Raw genomic sequence first — 18,558 nt, 5'->3', positions numbered from 1 at the left:
TTTCGATTCACAGGGCTTTAGCTCTAGATTAACACACCCTTAAATGTAGGCGTCTACCAGAAAAACTCCTATTACAGGATACAAAGACTTAGGTGGCAATACATGGACAGATTAGGGGAGTAATCATGGGATCAGCTTCTTGGTTGCCACCTCAGAAGTAGAAAAATCCTATCCTGGTTAGCAGAGCCTATAGTAAAAACATAGGAAGACATACACTTGCACCTGCAAACCAACACATATATTTAGGTGTCTCACTACTGATCCAGAAGCCACCTATAGTAATTTTTTCAGACAGGAATATCTGGAAACAGAGTTATCCACAAAGAGCAGATTACCTCTGCCACATGATCAATTTTTTTCCTCTTTGGTTCAATTGACCCCAAAGTAAAATGCTGATAATAAAGCTAAGTGAACTTTGCAAACATTGTGCTAATTATTTATGCATCTTTCCTGATAATATATTTTAACTGCTCCATCCTACACTATTACTTGGACTTGACATTTTGCTTTAAAGATAACTTGGAAATAACAAAATTTGATCTGCACTAAAAGAGTGTTCAATGAAAGAATTATCACAAACTCAGACTAGCACCACATAATGTAATCAGAGTAAGTAAATTGATATTTGGCATATAAACTATTTGATCCCAAGACAGGACAAACAGGTTGGTGTACCTAATCTGAAGCATGATGCTGAAGTCAAAGATGCAATGGTAGCCACAAGGGCAAAGGTAAGTTGCACAAAACAGTGGTGAAACCAAAATAAAGGCGAAAGGACCACTGCAGCAGATTTGACATACAAGGCTCCACAAAATCATAAGAGACACACCCCAAGGTGTCCATGGACAAGGCTACTGTGAGGTCACTCTCTATCCCTTCTGGTACATCGCAATGACATTGGAAAAAGCTATCCAGGAGAGTGGTGGAATCACTATTCTTGGAAGCATTCAAAAAATGTGTAGGTGTGGCCCTTGGGGACACGGTTTAGCGATGAACCTGGAAGTGCTGGGTCAACAGTCAGACTCAATAATGTTAGAGCCCTTTTCCAACCTTAACGATTCTATGATTGGGAAACGTGTCTGCAAACTGCAAAAAAAGGCAACCACCATGCCCGTGTTAGAGTGTGCAGGGAGCTCTAGGCCAGTCAAACTCATCTCAGTTCACAGAAAGTTATAAAAAAAAAAAATCCCACTCAGAGTTGTACCCAAGAACATGAAACAACCATTAACGTACCAGCAATGTCTTTCAAGGATCAGTACTGGGCAATAATGTTCAATGTCTCCCCTGAACACCTGCACAAAGGACAGGAGCCACTCTCAGCAGGTTCATGCGAAATGTCAGGGGGAGGAAGACAAACCAACTGAAACACTGGAGGGCAAGGCTGCTATCCAAATGGACCCTGACAGGCTGGAAAGGTGGGAACTACATGAAAGCCAGGGGCAAATGGAAAGTCCTGCACCAGAAGTTCAGTAACCCAATGCAGCAACACAGGCTGGGGGCTCAAAAGCTAGGAAGTGGCTTTCCAAAAAAAGACACGAATGATTAACAAGCTGAAAAGAGTCAGTAGTGAGCCCCTGCAACCATCAAGCCCAAGTGTGTACAAGGCTACACAAGGAGTAGCCTGCACGTCTTTGGACACGTTCATTTTCTGCCGCTTGGCATTGGAAAGACTGGACTACTCCATCCAGTGTTGGACTCCTCATACAAGCAAGACATCAATATACTGGAGAAAGCCAACTAAAAGATATGTATGCTGAAGCATGTGATGTATGTCCAAAGGACAAGGAAAAACAGTCAAAACTTGCAGTGAAGGAAATTCCAATAACAAAGGTTTTCCCCACATGCACAATTAGACCTATTAAATAATGAAAGTTACCCAGAAAGGCAGACAACCTCCAACTGGACAATGCTTTCAGCAACCTGACCTGCTTTGATCTTTTTGAGAAAGGACCTGCATCTTAGGGATACATCTTGGGGATAACCTATAAAGTTGGATGTATGTAAATTCATGAGACTGGACTAGATACACCATAAAGTGCCAATTGTAAGGATGCTGTTTATCAAAAACCACTGTAAATCAGGGGAGGTCTTGACGGTTAAGAAGAAAAGGTATTTAAAATCACAGCCATTTTCCATCAGAAAAGGCAAGAAGGAGCACCCAAGGCACTACAGGCTGATCTGGCTCAGCTGAGTCCACTGGTAAAATCACAGGAGCATGTACTGTGTAAGTTCCTCTAATCACATAAAGGAAAAGATGTTAATACAGAATAAGAGACCAGTCTGCCAACAGCAGATCATACTCAAGCAACGCAATTGCCCTCAATGATAAAATACCTGGCAACAAAAATGAAAGAAAATACATAAATGTAAAGCACATTGCCTTATTAAGAATTTTGGCACTATCTCCCACTGCATTCTCCTTCCTAGGCCAAGGAAATGCAGGCTGAATAAACTGACTTGCACAGTTTGAAAAGTAACTGAACAAGCTTAAATGATAACCAACTACTGTCTGCCAGCTATCAAGTAATCTTGAGTCAATACTCGAGCCTATAAAACTCAGCATTTTCATCAGAAACATACCTGCAACACTTAGCCCAGCTGTGTTCACCCCACCACGTCAAGAACACAGGGAAACTCGGAAGGGTCAAGCAAGCAACTAGGCTAGAGCCTTAGAGGAAAAGCTTTATGAACTGTGCTTTTTCAGTCTCCCATGCTGTAATCAGATAGCAACCTAGAGCCATCTGAAAGAGACCTGCAAAAGCAGCATAGCCAAACCTTTATCTGCAATGGAAGATGGTAAAACAAGAGGCAACAGCCACAAGTTGTGTCTCGACACTTAAAGGCATCACAAAAAAATTAGTTGCTAAGAAGGCAATGGAAGATCGCTAGGAAGGCAGCAGAACCTCTCCTGGAGGTTTTTAAGGCTCAGCTGGACAAAACAGTAATTTTGATCTCAAGAGAAAGATGGACTAAATTTTCTCCAGAGTCTTCCATAAATCAACAGTTTACAATTCCCTTGGCTCTAAAACAGCAGAAAAAAATAAAGCAGGAGGTATAACAAAGATCTCCAACAATTTTTCTAGTACCTTAGTAAATGCAGAGTTTCATGAACACAGTACATGACAATAACTAAGTATTTAGGTCAGAGAAAATGAATCTAAACTAGACAAGTCCCCCAAAAATACAGGAAACTTAAGTAGATGTATTCTATCAATTAGCTGTACCAGCTTAAATAAAAAAAGAAACCCTGCTGTAATAGATAATTTTATGTGACTGAATTCAACACTACAATGCAAAAGAGTAACTGCAAAAATAGCAAGATTCCCTCAGCTGCCTTCTACACTAGGCTCTGACAACTTCTACAACATTATTCCCAGGGGAGAATCATCCAGACCTGACGTAAGCTCTTCAGTTTGCAGACTGGAACTTAGATGCTCATAGCTAGGAACTAGAAAGGGACAGACTGACCGACCTGGTAAAAAAAAACGGCAAAGAGGAACAAGAGAAGTGGAGATTACGCGATGTGAGAGATGAGGTACGACATGACACATGATGCCCAGATCTCATCAAAGATTTATCTGGACAAACTACAAACTATGGATGCCAGATTTTCTCAGGGAAAACAATAAACACAGGCCAAAGGCTTTGCAAGCTGTTGTGACATCAGTCACAAATCTTGACCAATTCTGTGTAAGAAAAGCAGCAGCAGCAGCCAGTAGCACATAAAAATGAAACATTTCTTCATCGTATTTTCCAGTACAATTCTCTGTCAAAGTCATATACAAGTCCCTTTTACACTAGCTCTGAATTAATAAATAAAAACTGTTAGGCATTATTTGTAAAAATGAACAAAGCTAAAAATTAACACTATGGACGCATCAAACGAAGCAACACAGTTATACAAAATAAGACTGCTTTCCTCTAAAACCAGTGAAGTAATTAGGAGGCCATGTTTTCAGTAATCACTTGATGACCTAGCAATAAGATGCCTTCAATTTGTTTTGTTCCTGTGTCATTCCCTCCATGCCCCTCCCTCAAGGAGTAAAACAGCTGGGAGAATTTCACTGATGACTGTACAAAAATATCAGTGAAACACATGGAAATGGGGCACAGTTTACTCATGTTTAGGGTTGTAACAATAAAAAGCTGAAGTACAGAATGAAAACTGGAATCACTCCTCAGTTCTGAGCCTTGTTCAGAGACAACGCATAGGGGACAGTGCAAAGACCTAAGGAGGGAGAAACCCAGTTTTAAGATCTGGACCTACCTGCAAAACCTTTGTAACACCATAAAATTTGGATTTTATTACCATTAATAACCTTGTAGCAACAACCAAGAAAGTGCACACAGTCTCAGTGTTAGGGACACAGGGAAAATAACTTCTGGGTATCCATTTTGTACCGGCCAAGTGGTCCTTGTCATTGCCAAACATTTTAAAACAAATTTTTGAGATAGCTTTTCATCAAAACAGGACAGGACTCACAAATCAAAAAATTGTTGGTTTGGAAAGGTCCATTTGAGAACTCGAATCAGTAACAGATCCCCCACCAACCTTGTTCCAAAAAGGTGCTTTCCTCTGAAATGAATAATTCGAAGGAATTTTGGAGTTAGGGAATCAAGAAATCAGAAAACATTTTCAGATTCCACAATGATACATTGGTCTGGCACAAAATTATTCAACAGACAGGATGATCAAAACCCTGGGGAAATGGATTAGAAGGCCCACCATAACTTTTAACCAATCTTTATATGTCACTGCAAGTTTTAGCTTTGAGAATTTTGGCATGTACTAATGACTAAAAAAAAAAAAAAAAATGGAACTCCTGTTAATTATCGTAATAGAACTACTACAGTACTCTTGCCCTTGACATCCCCACTACTCTCAAGAGGGTGAAATAGCAAATTAAAGACTTCCACAGGGATCAGGCACAATGGCAACCTTTATGAAAGTAGTCACACCTCTGAAAACGTCAACTGCTGGTCTACAGTACTCAACACTCAGCATGCAGATCTGATGTTTCACTGCAGTTCTGGCAACAACGCTCTAAGTTTGATGCCTGGTCTCTTTCTCCTTTGGCAATCACAGAGCTCAGTTTAACAAATGTCACAAAACCCCAGTTATGCTAGCCCAGTGCTCCAAGAGCAAAGTCCATGTCCTTTATTACCAGCAAGATCAAAGCTCCTCCATTTGCTGTTGCAGTTTAACACTTGGTTAGAAACACTGAGCGCTGGAGTCATAGCAAATGTAAAGGAAACCCTGAGAAAGCTACACTGGTGCGGCCAAGGTTCCCTGAGGCTTTACACAATACCAGCCAATACAAATGTACCCAAAAGAATAAAGACATGACATCCCAAAAGTGGGGTATGTTTTATCAAACACATTTCAAGATACAGTGGAAGAGGTCCTACATATCACGTCCTGCCATTCTATTTAATCACACCGAGATGGTAACTTTCACTTTTTCAAAACAGCTAAAGGATCACAAACTCTTTGTGAACTGTTAAGAGCTACCAGCATGAAAATGACCTCAAAAGAGTTCAGGTTTTTTGTCTTGGTTTGTTTTTTCTTAAAGTGTCTTCATAAGCATAATTAAGGTAGGGAATCCCACAGATTACAAGAAAGTGGTAGCTATGCTCCCAGCAAATTCCCAATTTCCCAGTCAATATGCAGGCCTGATGATAAAGCTAAGAATGTCCATCACTGTTGCAGTGCTAGGTTTAGTTTAGCAAAAGCTGCAGCTTTCCCTGAGAGCTCAGTGGGGCTGCGTAGGGCAGGGCAGCCACTCTGTCCTCCCGCAGTCCTTTTCGGACGGCCCCGCACTCTTGCTCTGGCCAGCTATCAGCTCTACAACACAGTGACGGCGAAGGAGGCGAGAAGGGTCCCTCCCTGAGGGGTTCAGAGGACCTTTAAAGGTTACATCTTGTCCCGGTGATCCCCAAAGGCAGAGAGACCTCATGGTCCGGGCACAGGGGGGTTTTCTCAGGGGCGATACATGGGCAGAGTTGGGGTACAGGAACCCATAGGGAGAACCTGAGGGAGTGGCCAGGACTAGGGACAGGGGAACATGGGAAGGAACAATATGGGATCAGAAAACCAGTGGGTAAACAGATCACCACACATCACTTAAAATAAAATGAGCAAGAAAGTTGTTGCTCAAAGAAACAAATCCACTCGAGGAAGTAATGGTGGTTTCATTTGCATGAAAACAAATAGGTTGGCTTAATTTGGCGTAATATGAAGCATTTTCAGAACAGAAAGTGGGATTTTGGGAAATCTTTTAGTCTCAAAGGAAAAAAAGTTCATTTGCACACAGTACTGAAATTTACTGGTGAAATGAAGTAACTTTCAAAGACAGCTTTCCCTCCCCATACTGCAATAAAGTACTGGACCCAGAAAAAAAAACTTGGGGCTTTTAAAATTGAAATCTCACAGAGGAATAAACAGAAGGTGGTAGGCATGAATAACATGTGGGTATAATAAATATACTTTATATTCTGAGACTAAACTGCAATGTTAGCAAAACCTCAGTAAAATAAAGATAGAGCATCTATGCGAAAGAACATAAAAAGCTGCTGCTGAAGTACAATGTCTACAGCGTAAGAAAGGTTTCCAGGGAAAAAAAAACTATGCCAGGTCTCTTCCAAAAAAATACGCCAGATGTCTTGACCAACAAATTTCAAAGACACACAAGACTCATGTCAAGAGAATCTTGTAAATAAACTTTCCCAGCTGCCCACTGCATTAGAAAGTCAAAGGGAGATAAATCAGTTTGGAATGGATAGCATGACAAAATTGTCACAAATACAGTAAAGTTTGCAAAGTATGCAATTTGTTTATTTCAATTATGGTGAACATCAGTATTTTGGGAGGCAGTGGGCAAAACTGAAAAGTAACACCATGATTACAGACTGGGTTAAAACTTGGCTGAAGTTAGAGGTGGGAATGCTATACTTCATGAACAAGAACCCATCATGCTTATGATACAGAGAGAAGAAACATCCATGGTCTCTAAACTTCAGCACAAATCACCACACAAACCAAAGCATTTTCAAAAGTGAACAGTTATGTGAATTATGGGGGAGAAGACATGGCCTTTCACAGGGTACTGCTTCAAAGGAGAGAGAGAAATAACAAAATATATTGCAAAACAAAAGCCGTGAAGGGACAGGTTATCAAGGACAGATGCACAAGAAGAAACTGAAAACAGTACTGAGAGAGAAAACATATATATGCAAATCAGTTTGCTTGAGGTCTAAGGGTTTGAAAAAAACCCACTTGCTCACTCAACAAAGATGATGCTTCTTTACCATTTGGCTCCTACTATCCACAGGGAAAATGAGAACTTTTCAAAAGAAAGAAAAAAAGGCCAAAAAAACTATTTGGCTCTTCAACCATATGTTCTACACTCTTTCTCCTACATCAAAAGAACTACAGGTCCCACATTTCTGTTAGACAGCTGTTTAAGTCATACAGGTAATCTGCCCAACATTCAATGAAACATAAAAATACAACAATTTAAAGTAATGGCAACCTACATATTCACTGAAACCACAGCTGCCAGAAGTTAAGCATTTGAAGAAATCCATCTTTCAGCAGCAATAATAACAGGCAAAAGCAGATAAAAGCAATTCTATTTCATCTTATGTTCAATAACTCCTTTTCTACCTCCTATTGGAATAAGATTCACTAGTTCATGGAGAGCACTATTCTTTCCTTTGTCTTGTCAAGTAGTGCAAAGTTCAAAGAGCATAATGAATACTAGCAAGAAGCAGATATCAAATTAAAAAAAAAAGTCCACAAGTACAACTAGCACCACACTGCCCTTGATTTGGCTTCCCTCATCCTGTCCTGTGCTGTTCAGCATACATCTCTCTATGGAACTACCCCTTATTTCTTTGTTTCTTCCATGTTTCCATGTCAGTTATTCTCCTTTAACCTAAAATATGCTCCAAATTCAAAACACTTTCTTCTTCTTTTTTTATTATTTAAACTTGCATATGTTCTTACATCAACTGTTTATCCTCCTTCAGCTTAGCTCTCCAGCTGCTGCTGGTTTACTTGCTTTCTAACAAGGACATAAAAGAATGAGTCAAAATTCTATCTACTCGAAGTAGACCAACTTACTAGTCTCAGCTGCATTCTCCAGTAACCCCTCAACCTGTGCTTGCTGTTACCAACTCCTCCTTATGTTTCCTGCAACAGTAGTACATTCTTGTACTCATCCACTCACCTAAACACGTTAGGAAGGCACCCCAAGCAGAGACATGAAAACAAACGGAAGCAGACTGTATGGAGCTCTGTGCAAAGTACAAAGAAAGTCAAATAGGAGAATCAATGAACAGGAGATATGAATAACCCCAGGTAGCATTAGACCCCTTTCCGAGTCACTACAGCAATGTAATTGTCTGTACGGCTGATACGAGGCCTGGAGTCTGAGTCCTTCCCAAGAAGAAGCACTGGTTCTGCGTATCAGGAGGACAGGACAGGGAATTGAACAGCCAGGCTGGACACAGTGGTACAGGGGCCAGAAGGTTTCCCCAAGAACCAGTGCTGCAGGAAGGCCTGCATATGCCAGTGCTCTGACATACAGACTTACAGTTCTAGTCACAGGAGGATCCAAAGACAATTCACCATGCTGGGAAAACTGCAGCTTGTTCCTCACCACACCAGTAACCCCTGAAGTTACTCTATTACAGCACTTTGCACAAGGGCCCAGCTCCTCCCATCAAGATAACTCTGCTAAATCCTGATAACCCTTGACTGTGAAAGAATACATACAGGAACAAAGCCTGTGATCATCACAGGTTCAAATAAGAATCCAGTTATCATCTGATACTCACTCCCAACTGGTGTTACAATTTCCTTCAGGAGGTAAAATATGAGGAGTCAGACTTCTGCAAAAAGTTTGTATCACGAGTGTTTTGGGTTTTTTTAAAACAAAAGATTTGAGTAAAGAATTGGTCTAAACAAAGGACAACGAGAACAGAATCTAAACAGAAGCTGGAGATGAGATAGAAAAAGGAAAGAACCAAGCAAAACAGCATGGTAGCACCAGGAGGAAGCAAAGATAATGAGGAAAGAAACCAGGATAATGTTGAAAGAAACCCTGCCAACCTTGAAGTTGTAGCATCGCTGGTTAGATATTTTTCTGGCACATCAGGATTACCTAACATATGGTAACGAGGCACTGTCACACTACATGAGGTGGCTGTGCAACCCCAACGAGGTAAACAAGCAGTTTCATTTTCATTCATTTCACCACTGACTAGTCAGGCTTGCATTCAGTGTGAAAACTTTGATTTGTTTCATGCTTAATTGTTCTTTAAGCACGTCTTTTTTCCTATTATGAATATTCTTTTACCAGAATAATTTACTTCCCCCAGTATAACCCGTTTACAAGCCTCACAAGACACTTAAATGTCATCATTCAACATGTAAGCTGGAATCCGATGTTGTCAAACATTTCACTAGGAATTCAGTGCTACACAGTGGTTTGTCAGGAGCAGAAAAAACATAGTTATATTGCTAATAAGAGCATGCCTGATTTAAGTAAGTGAAAATTACCTGTTCTTCACATCCTGCAAACATATTTTCTGTACAAATGCATGCATAGCATGCTCTAAAGTTGAAGCCTTGAAATTCTGATTCTAATACTCAGCAAAAATAACCTAGACATCATCCAAAATGGGGACCACCCCTTTTTCCAGACAAGGTGACCTCATTATAATAAACAACAAGAATGGAGAAGCTTTAGAGTAAATCTTGTCAAATTTACTGGTAAATTCTTTGGCTTGGCAGTCATATTGGAAATTTTGTTTTACCATTACCCATACACAATTTATTGCAATTGTCCTTGTGAATCAAACAAAGTAGATAAAGGGGTAATAATTCATCACTGTCTATTCTAATTTAAAAAGTAGGAAATACTACACAGAAGTAGCAGAAAGTGTGTCAAAAACCAACAGAAGTTAGTGAGTTAGTGGATTTTTGACCCACAGAAATACCTGAGGCTGGATGCTTGGAAAACTAGAGCTACACATGGATCAAAGGCAAGGATGAGTCAATGGAGAAATCCACAGTGGATCTTTAAGACCTCAGCACAGATGCTCCAGAAAGTTCCTGGACTACATTTTGTTTAAGCTGAGTGGATACTCACAGAGTGCGACTAGGTAAAGTAGAATCATACATGCTTGCCTTTTTCACAGGCATCTGCTTAGGGCACTGTCCAATATTCATAAAAAAATCACTGACTTTGACTGCTTTGATACAATCCTTGTAGTAATTCCATGATGGAAAGTATTAAGTCTTAGTGTTGTCGCTTACCCAGGTCTGTAAACGTGTGACCACTGCCCTCATTGACATCATAAGCAAGTGTCACAACGAAACAGGAAGCTGCAATAATCCCAATTAATAATTGAAGGCTTCTAGTCTCTGAGACACACAGAATACAGATTCATTTCCAGATGCTGAGATGGGCCCACATGGATGGACTCTCAGACCTTAACTGGTCATTCTAAGGGCCCAGAGGGCCAGGAGTATACAACACCTAAAAAAATAAGAGTCTGCATCATCCAAGCCATTCAAGGCTTTAATATTATAGTTAAGTTGCAAAAAAAGAAGCTGTTTCTTCATTTTTGCAACACAACAAAAACTTACCAGTAAGAAAGCTCTCAACAACTGTCATGCCTCAAACAGCCCTTATCTTAATTTCTTTCACCATACATTTCCATGCTAGCATTTACTTGCTTCCTGAACCTGCTGCTCATCCCGTCTGGCACAGGCATCTCTTCTCTTGTGTAGTAAATACAGGCTAGAAGGTGGGTGCTGACAGTGATGATGCCCTGGGACCAGCAGTGAGAGCAAACCTGACAGACAGAGGGTTCCTGAAGGAGGGTGTGAGCCTGCGGGTCTCTCTACTTCTCCAAACCAGTAGCTCCTCTACTAAAAGATGCTTTTTTCCACTTAAAAAAATCTCATCTCACATCTAACTTCTAAGAATGTATAACCTTATTTTCATCTTTTCTTATTTATGTGCCCTTCAGGTCACAGACTTTTCCTTCCTTTCTTGTTTTATAACATGCCTCCAAAATAACAAGCATCACTCAGCTCCGAGAGATGCTTCAAAGGAACAAGCGCTAACACACAGAAAAAACCACTACATATAGCATCACTTCAATCACTTCCTGGAAAAGGAGACACCACTTAGAACTCGTTTCATGAAGTCTCCTCCATGACAAAACAAGTCAAGAGAACACGTACGAAGAGCTTCTTTCTGCATGGGATGTGTTAGCCCATCCTCAATCGCACGCCTACAGATCACCAGCATTATTCGGCGGAACAGGTCTCTATATAGACCTGACACCCGACACAGCCGGGCTGGCGGCACCTCCCTGCTGGGCGAGGCTCCGGGTCAGCCCCGCACAGCGGCGGGGGGTGAGCGCCGGCGGGCTCGGGGCGGCTCTCGCACCCGGCACAGGGACAGGGGAGGCAGGGAAGGGCAGGGCAGGGCCGGGCCGGGCCGCTGCAGCACGTACCTTCCCCGTTCGCAGGCTCCCCGACACCCGGCACGGCGGCGGCCGGCGCTGTCTCTGCTGACACCGGGCGGAAGCAGCCGGCGAGGAGGGGCGGGAGCGGCCGGGCCGCTCCTTCCGCCGGGGCCGCGGAGCGCGCTGAGGGCGGGCCCGACCCGCCCCCTGCCGCCTGCGCCGCGAGGGCGGCGGCTGCGACCCCCCGGAGGGAGGGAACAGCCTTTCCTACCAAGCCTTTCCTTCCCAGCGCTGCCCACCTGGTATCAGGTGCCCGCCACCCGCTTGCGAATGGCAGGAGCAAGAGTGGAGATCACCCCGGGACGCGCGTCTTGGGGGTTTCCTTCTCCCTGTCATTCACGCTTTCTCAAAGCTGACAGTTTATTTGGGAATTCTGGCAAAGGAGAAAAAAAATAGGTAGTTTTGAAAGAGGAAAATGAGCTCGGGTTCCTAAAAAATGGCAGAGAAAGGGGTAGCGAAGTGCAGGCTTATCCTTCAACGTGTTTGAAGGCTAGAACCGTAGAATCACCAAGGTTGGATCATCTGGTCCAACCATCAGCCCAGTGCTGGTGCTGCAACCCCCAAACCACTAAACTACATCAACCCAGCAAGAGATCCAGATGCCCCTTAAACACCTCCAACGATGGTGACTCCACCACATCCCTGGACAGCGTAATCCAATGCGTGACCACTCTCACAGTGATTTTTTTTTTTTTCCTAGTATCTAGTCTGAATCTCCCCAGTCTGTTTAAGGCCATTTCCTCTTGTCCTCTCACTGTAGGCATGGTAGAAAAGACCACCCACCTCCTCACTATCACCTCCTGTCAGGTGGTTTTAGAGAGCAATGAGGTCTCCTCCCCTGAGCCTTCTGGAGACTAAACAAGCCCAGCTCCCTTAGCCGTTCCTCACAGGGCATGTTTTCTGGACCTCTCATGAGCCTTGTTGCTTTTCATGAACATACTCCAGCATGTCAATATCCTTTTTAAAATGAGGGGCCCAAAACTGAGCACAATACTTAAGGTGCAGCCTCACCAGGGCCAAGTACAGGGGAATGATCACTTCCCTAGTCCTGCTGGCAACACTGTTCTTGATATGGCCCAAGATGCCATTGGCCTTCTTGGCCACCTGGGCATGCTCCTGGCTCATATTGAGCCAGCTGTCAACCAGCACCTGCAAAGATGTTTCCATTAGCTGCATCTAAATGAGGAAACTGGACCAGAGCACCTGGACTGTAGCAACACACTAAAGCACACACATCCCTCCCCCCTCCAAAAAATAATAAAAAAAGGTTTTGAGGATCAACTTGCAAAAGAACGCTGTCCAAGTAGCAATAGGACAGGAGGACATGGTCTTAAGATGTGCCATGGGAAGTTTAGGTTGGACATTAGGAAGAAATTCTTCACAGAAAGGGTGATTAGACTTTGGAATGGGCTGCCCAGGGCAGTGCAGGAGTCACCATCCCTGGAGGCATTTAAGGAAAGACTGGACATGACACTCAGTGCCATGGCCTAGTTGACTTGCTGCTGTTAGGTCATAGGTTGGACTCTGTGATCTCAGAGATCTTGTCCAACCTAATTGATTCTGTTATCCTGTGAAGATAAAAAAAGTAGCAGTAAATCCTTTCCCTAGGCACCAGGATCCTGACACATGGTCTGGATGCCTGCTAGGTAAGGTATGAAAGGGACGCAGGGAATATATAATGAAAAAACGAAACCCTATGCTTATCAAAGAGGAGCTGAGGGAGGTTTTCATGCCAAGATGCTGCTTTTTGGGTAGAAGTGTTGAAAGAGCTGTTTCCAGCTGAAGCCATGGTAGCAGGTAAAAAGAAATAAACTGAATAGTAGGAAATAGGCAAGATTGCATATTGTTTATTCAGGAGTTACACAGGGATTCGGGCATGAAGCAGCTGGACTGTGTAACCACATGCTACAGGAGGCCTTGGAGGACTGGCGAGTGCCGCCTGTAGCCAAAACCTGAGCAGCTTCAAAAGAGTCCCTAAGGCTGGAGTGCATGTTGATCAAATCAGTGGGAAGAATAACAAACACAAGAGGAAGTGAAATAGAAGTAGATATGATACACTTGAGAACCATGAGCATAATTTTCTGTGGAGGGACATGGTGCCTCAGAAATCTATGGGAGTCTTTGGAGGAGCCAAGTGACCTCATCTGCCAAGGCAAGCCAGGTCAATGAACACAGAATCATAGAATCATAGAATATCCTGAGTTGGAAGGGACACATCAGGGTCATCAAGTCCAATTCCTAGCTCTGCACAGGACACCCCAAGAATCCCACCATGTGCCTGAGAGCATTGTCCAAACGCTTCTTGAAGTGTGTCAGTCTTGGTGCTTTGACCACTGCCCTGGGGAGCCTGTTCCAGTGCCCTGCTGTCCTCTGTGTGAAGAATCTTTTCCTAACATCTAACCTAAACCTCTCCTGACGCAGCTTCCTGCCATTCCCTCAGGTTCTGTCACTGGTCACGAGAGAAAGAAAGATTGGTGCCTGCCCCTTGGCTTCCCCTCGTGATGATGCTGAAGACTGCAATGAGGTCTCCCCTCGGTCTCTTCTCCAGGCTGAGCAAGCCAAGTGACCTCAGCTGCTCTCGTATGGCTTTCCCTGTAGACACTTTACCATATTTGTAGCTCTCCTTTGGATACTTTCTAATACCTGTAGATCTTTTTATAATGTGATAGCCAAAACAGCCCCCAGCACTCGAGGTGAGGCTACAGCAGTTCAGAGCAGAGCTGGACAAGCCCCTCCCTTGCCTGGCTGGAAATGCTGTGCCCAGTGCACTACAGGGCATGGTTGTCCCTCCTTGTTTAGGCAAGATTCTCAGTAAAGGTTTTTAGAAGATTCAGCAGTCATGATTTATTGAGCCACTCAAGATTTGAGCCCCTCAAGATTTGACTCAAACTGCAATTTTTTTTAGTTGTCAATCAGTAGCTATAACTAGGCAGTTCTGATTAAGCAATTGCATTGTGAACATTGCATGCTTGGCTAATATGTTGTTTTAAGGAAAAGGGAAGACAATCCCATGATGAATGAGCTGTCTGGATGACAGCCACCAGGAGTGAAGTCAGCAGAACTGAGCAGTAACTGAGGGAAAGGTAATTCCAGCAGTGGGAAATCATGACCACCGACTCATTGATCACCTACCCCCAGCTTCACTGGAGGAAAGAACTGTGCATTTGGACTAATTACTGTGAGAAGCAAGAATTATAACTAGAAAATAGGGGGATTGAGTGCTAACTAATGAAAAAGTTGTGTAATGCTGATGGCATTGTTGGCTAAAACATATAAATGGTATAAAGTTTTGATACCACTTTTGGGGAGTCAGCCTTTTGTGGCTTAGCACCAAGCTCCCTACCTTGCACTAACTCGGAACAAAAATTCAAATACTTTGCCTCGGTGTGTGAGTTGGTGGTGTGCACTGGTTAACAAGCTCAATGAGATAAAGATTACAACCTTCAGATGGGTGGATACTTGGTGGGAAAGGTAGGGTAGAAACGAGAGGTTAGGAATTGATTACCATTTTTTTCAATGGATTGTGTAACAGGTAGGACTGAATGGAAGTTTGCATGAAGGTTCAACATGGGCATAAATACTCTGGAAAAAGGGGTGGACAGTGGAGCAGTAAAATCTGTTGTTCACATTGAGTTATTTAGGTTAAGAAAAATAATTGTCAGGTTGCTGAAGTACCTCTTGATTCCTATTGAAGAATAAAATGATGTTTGAGATAAACCTGAGTATTTAGATGGACTATAAAGCCTTGAACTTCCAAAATCAAGTAATATTTAGTAGCCATTGGGAAGTGAATGGCATAATTCTTACTCTGTGTGATGGGGATGTGTTCTCTGCGTAGGTGGGGTCTGCAGGTCTAGCAGTTCCTGCCTCTCAGAAAGGGTACAGTAAATATACAAAAGATACAGAAAATGTGACAAAATTTTTCACAGATTTGAAATTCCTCCACATAGCTAATAGAAAATAAAATGGAAGTTGGAAGACAAGCTAATGAAAAAGTAGCTTGGGAAGGCGAGGACAGTGGTTTGTGAAATCAAGTTGAATGGACAGTGATTTCTCATTGTAATTTCTAATGCAAACCTTTGGAAAACAAATTAAGCTAATAGGCAGCAGTTTCAAAATGAAAACTATTTTAAGTAGTCTTAAATTTCATTGGAAATGTCACAGATTCCTAAAATTTCACAGGAATTTGCAAAAAAATAAGGCAGATTTATGGAAAGAAAATCTCTCAGGGACTGTTAAACATGAGAATACTTCTTCAAGGCTTGAGAAGCTCCGAGAGTTGTCACTCTGCTGGAGTGTGTACCAGGGAAGTAGCTCAATGTGCTTGCCCTTTCCTTGGCAAAACTGTTGGATGCTGTCAAAGGCAGAATGGACTCTTGGCCTGATCTGATACAGTTTTCATGTTCCTATTTGCAACTAACATTGCTTTTTTCTGAGATTCGCATCAAATCCTGCAGGTCATTTCTTATTGCAGAACTCAGTTTGTCTAATGTGCGACGAATATGTAAGAGATCCACTGTTGGGGTCCCTCCCCCGCCGTGTAGCCCTGGGAGAGGGGCCCTGAGGGCACAGACACGGGGCTTCCCTGCCCCTGCTCAGCCTCGTTCCCATTGGTTGGTTTGTGTTCCCTGCACGGGCAGAAGGACCCTTGGTCCCGTGACTGGAACAGTTCCTGGGCAGAGCTCCGGCCATGCGGCTGGAGAAATAAACATCTCTCTGAAACAGCTATCAAGAATCTGTCTGTCCATATATATTTCCTTTCCACGGGACTCCTGGTTTGATATATGCGTGTTGCAGGATCCCCACTGCAACAAATGGTGGAGATTTGTGAGCAGAACGATCCCCGATCCCTAAGCGACTGATTTGTGTGAGTAAACCCTGGAAACTTTGGATTCCTCTTCTTGGTTTTGCTTTGCTATTCCATATCTAAACTATGGAGGAACCGTGGGAAGACTCTTGGCTCTCAGAGCCGCATATGGACATTTATCTTAAACTTAAAATGATTCTTGAACAACGATTTGTGAATTTTAGCTTGATTCAAGCTCAAAAAGAACTGAAACACTTCCTGGCATGGTTGTTTAAGAACTTTTTCTATGTTTCTTGGGATTTAATTCTTACCAAGGGCTTTTGGAAAACCGTTTGGACACAGTTAATACTGGAGTCAAAATATATGCCGATGGAAGAATATTTTCGTGAATATTATTTAGTTACCGAGACTGTTGAGCAATGTCAGCTGTGTCCTGGTGAAGGGAATCCTGGCGCAGGGACCGTGCGGCCCAGGCCACGTGCACCGAGCGCTCTGCGAGCAGCAGCGAGGCAGTTCCCGCGCGCGGGCGGAGCCACGCGAGCCGCAGTGTCGGCGGCGGAGCGAGGCGCGGCGGGAGCGGCGGGACCCGGCGGTGCCCGAATGGCCCCGTGCAGCGCGTGGTGGAGCGAGCCCCGTGAACGCCCGACCGAGAGGGGCAGCGCGCGGGCGGCGGCTGGCGGCGATGGCGGTGGAACGGAGCCGCGCCCAGCCGAGACACGCGCTGGAGCGGGGCGCGGGGGAGTCATCGCTCGGGGGCCCGGCCGAGATGTGGGTGCAGCGCCCGACAGCGGCAGCGAAGCTGCGACCAGAGGAGGCGACGCACGGAGAACTGAGCGGCGCGGCGCGGCCCGGCCCGGCCCGCACGGCCCCGAACGCGACCCCGGGAAGAGCGCGCAGGCACCAGCAGCCCCGAGAATTCCAACACGGGAGCGACCGAAAGAGACAGCAGAGACGCAGCGAGACAGAAAACAGCAGCCACTCGGAAAAAGGAAAAGATCATAGCAACTAAGACCTTAGGGATAGTAAAATGGTATAATGTTAAGCAAAATTATGGTTTTATAACAAGGTGTGACAACCAGCAAGACATATTTGTGCATAGAACTGCTATTAAAAAGAATAACCCTGAAAAATGCATCCCAAGCTTGGGAGATGGAGAAGTGGTGGAATTTAATATTGTACTAGGGAGAAAAGGGTTACAAGCATCGCAGGTCACTGGGCCTGATGGTGTTTCTGTAAAAGGCAGTATATATGCAAAAAATCGTAGTCATGTTAGACAGTATCTCTATTGTAAGCCCCCCCTACAGTTTCCCGTTCCTAATCCCACCTTTCCCTTTTACCCTATGTCCTATTACCCCCAGTGTATTCCTAATCCATTTTTTCATCCATGGTTTCCCTCACAAAACCATGCTTTTGCCAATTGTTTCCCCAAAAATCCCTTTCCAATGCCGAGTGGGGGATGAAAAGGGGGAGGGAAGAAGTTAAACCCTCTCCTGCCTCAGTTTCCCCACAAAGCATGCTCAGAGTTCTGTCTCTCTTCTGTCAGCCCTAAGATGTTCCACAGAATCTGTTTGGACATTTAAAGACTCAGGAGGGTGGCTTGTTTTGTTTTGAAACTGTTCTTGTTATGTTTATCCAGTTGTTTTCATTCTCCTTTTATTAAAATAAAACGGGTGAGGTGTTGGGGTCCCTCCCCTGCCATGTAGCCCTGGGAGAGGGGCCCTGAGGGCACAGACACGGGGTTTCCTGCCCCTGCTCAGCCTCGTTCCCATTGGTTGGTTTGTGTTCCCTGCGCGGGCAGAAGGACCCTTGGTCCCGTGACTGTGACAGTTCCTCAGCAGAGCTCCGGCCATGCGGCTGGAGAAATAAACATCTCTGAAACAGCTATCAAGAATCTGTCTGTCCATATATATTTCCTTTCCACGGGACTCCTGGTTTGATATATGCGTGTTGCAGGATCCCCACTGCAACAATCCACCTAGGTACTTGACGTACTGTTGATCAGAGTACATTTTATTAAACTGCTTATAAAATTGGATTGTCAGCAGCAGGTTAGCTCATGTGTGATATTAAAATAATGAACTCATGTATTTATTTTGATATGACCTGGAGTTGGTAAAGTTACTGTAGTGAAGTCACAAAAAACTCTTTCACTTTGTAGAAGAGGCGCTTTGCCCTGGCCTGTGGGAAAGGGGTATCTTTAAGTA

At 43.7% G+C, this 18,558-nt stretch overlaps 1 protein-coding gene across 1 annotated transcript in view; it reads right to left on the bottom strand.

Moving 5' to 3' along the window:
- LDAH (lipid droplet associated hydrolase) overlaps window positions 1–11,655 on the bottom strand; it is a 112,554-nt gene extending 100,899 nt beyond the window's left edge. The window contains exon 1 of the mRNA XM_048297718.1: window positions 11,536–11,655. The gene's annotated coding sequence lies outside the window, so the exon portion shown is untranslated. The remainder of the gene's footprint in view (window positions 1–11,535) is intronic.
- Window positions 11,656–18,558: the final 6,903 nt, after the last annotated feature.

The sequence above is a fragment of the Corvus hawaiiensis genome, chromosome 3 (genome assembly GCF_020740725.1).
Source record: "Corvus hawaiiensis isolate bCorHaw1 chromosome 3, bCorHaw1.pri.cur, whole genome shotgun sequence".
Taxonomy (NCBI): Eukaryota; Metazoa; Chordata; class Aves; order Passeriformes; family Corvidae; genus Corvus; species Corvus hawaiiensis.
This window is presented reverse-complemented; position numbering and strand designations above follow the sequence as displayed.